A 2732-nucleotide genomic window follows, 5' to 3' on the forward strand; every position below is an offset into this window, starting at 1 on the left:
TATATATATTGGATATTAGTCCCCTATCTGATTTAGGATAGGTAAAGATCCTTTCCCAATCTGTTGGTGGTCTTTTTGTCTTATTGACAGTGTCTTTTTCCTTACAGAAGCTGTGCAATTTTATGACGTCCCATTTGTCGATTCTCAATCTTAGAGCACAAGCCATTGCTGTTCTATTCAGGAATTTTCCCCCTGTGCCCGTATCTTCGAGGCTTTTCCCCACTTTCTCCTCTATAAGTTTTAGTGTCTCTGGTTTTATGTGGAGTTCCTTCATCCACTTAGACTTGAGCTTTGTACAATGACATAAGAATGGATCAATTCACATTCTTCTACATGATAACTGCCAGTTGTGCCAGCACCATTTGTTGAAAATGCTGTCATTTTTCTGCTGGATGCTTCTAGCTCCCTTGTCAAAGATCAAGTGACCATAGGTGTGTGGGTTCATTTCTGGGTCTTCAATTATATTCCATTGATCTATCTGTCTGCCACTGTACCAGTACCATGCAGTTTTTATCACAATTGCTCTGCAGTACAGCTTGAGGTGAGGGATGGTGATTCTGCCAGAGTTTCATTTATTGTTGAGAATGGTTTTTGCTATCCTAGATTTATTGTTATTCCAGACGATTTACAAGTTGCCCTTTGTAATGGTGAAGAATTGAGTTGAAATTTTGATGGGGATTGCATTGAATCTATAGATTGCTTTCAGCAAGGTAGCCATTTTTACTATATTAATCCTGCCAATCGATGAGCATGGGAGATCTTTCCATCTTCTGAGATCTTCTTTGAATTTTTTCCTCAGAGACTTGAAGTTCTTATCATACATATCTTTCACTTCCTTAGTTAGAGTCACACCAAGGTATTTTATATTATTTGTGACTATTGTGAAAGGTGTTGTTTCCCTAATTTCTTTCTCATCCTGTTTATCCTTTGTGTAGAGAAAAGCCACTGATTTGTTTGAGTAATTTTATATCCAGCTACTGCACTGAAGCTGATTATCAGTTTTAGGAGTTCTCTGGTGGAATTTTNAGGGTCACGTATATAAACTATAATATCATCTTTAAGTAGTGATATTTTGACTTCTTCCTTTCCAATTTGTATCCCCTTGATAATACTTTTGTTGTCAAATTGTTCTGGATAGGATTTCAAGTACTATATTGAATAGGTAGGGAGAAAGTGGGCAGTCTTGTCTAGTCCCTGATTTTAGTGGAATTGCTATCCATTTAGTTTGATGTTGGCTACTGGTTTGCTGTATATTGTTTTTATTATGGTTAGGTATGGGCCTTGAATTCCTGATCTTTCCATGACTTTTATCATGAAGGGGTGTTGGGTTTTGTTAAATGATTTCTCAGCATCTAACCAGATGATCATATGGTTTTTGTCTTTGAGTTTGATTATGTTGGTAGATTTCCATACATTAAACCAACATTGCATACCTGTGATTAAGCCTACTTGATCATGATGTATGATTGTTTTCATGTGTTCTTGAATTCGGTTTGTGAGAATTTTATTGAGTATTTTTGCATTAATATTCATAAGGGAAATTGGCCTGAAATTCTCTCTTTGTTGGGTCATTATGTGGTTTAGCTATCCGAATAATTGTGTCTTCATAGAATGAATTGGATAGAGCACCTTCTGTTTCTATTTGTGGAATAGTTTGAGGAGAATTGGAATTAGGTCTTCTTTGAAGAGCGTATAGAACTCTGCACTAAGCCCATCTGGTCCTGGGCTCTTTTTGGTTGGGTGACTGTTAATGAATACTTTTATTTCTTTATGGGATATGGAGCTGTTTAGATTGTTATTCTCATCCTGAAATAACTTTGGCACCTGGTACCTGTCTAGAAAATTACACATTTCATCCAGGTTTTCTAGTTTTGTTGATTATAGCCTTTTAGTAGGTTCTGATGATGCTTTTGATTTCCTCAGGTTCTCTTGTTATATCTCTCTTTTCATTCCTAATTTTGTTAATTAGGATACTGTTCCTGTGCCCTCTTGTTAATCTGGCTAAGTGTTTTTCTATCTTGTTAAAACCAGCTCCTGGTTTGGTTGATTCCTTGTATAGTTCTTTTTGTTTCTACTTGGTTAATTTCAACCCTGAGTTTTATTATTTCCTGCCCTCTACTCCTCTTGGGTGAATTTTCTTTCTTTTGTTCTAGAGCTTTTAGTTGTGCTGTCAAGTTGCTGGTGTGTGCTCTCTAGTTTCTTTTTGGAGTCACTCAGAGCTATGAATTTTCCACTTAGGGCTACTTTCTTTGTATCCCATTATTTTGGGTATGGTGTGGCTTCATTTTCATTAAACTCTAAAAGTCTTTAATTTCTTTCTTTATTTCTTCCTTAACCAAGTTATCATGGAGTGGAGTGTGGTTCAGCTTCCATGTCAATGTTGGCTTTCTATTATTTATGTTATTATTGAAGATCTGCCTTAGTCTTTTGAGATCTGATTGGATGAATGGGATGATTTCAATATTTTTGTACCTGTTGAGGCCTCTTTTGTGACTGTTTATATGGTCTATTTTGGAGGAGGTACCATGACGTGCTGATAGGATGCATGGGACAATTTCAATATTTTTGGTTCTGTTGAGGCCTGTTTTGTGACCAATTATATGGTCAATTTTGGAGAAGGTCCCGTGAGGTGCTGAGAAGGAGGTATATCCTTTTGTTTTAGGATAAAATGTTCTGTAGATATCTGTTAAGTCCATTTGTTTCATAACTTCTGTTAGTTTCACTGTGTCCCT

The sequence above is a fragment of the Mus caroli genome, chromosome 13 (genome assembly GCF_900094665.2).
Source record: "Mus caroli chromosome 13, CAROLI_EIJ_v1.1, whole genome shotgun sequence".
NCBI lineage: Eukaryota > Metazoa > Chordata > Mammalia > Rodentia > Muridae > Mus > Mus caroli.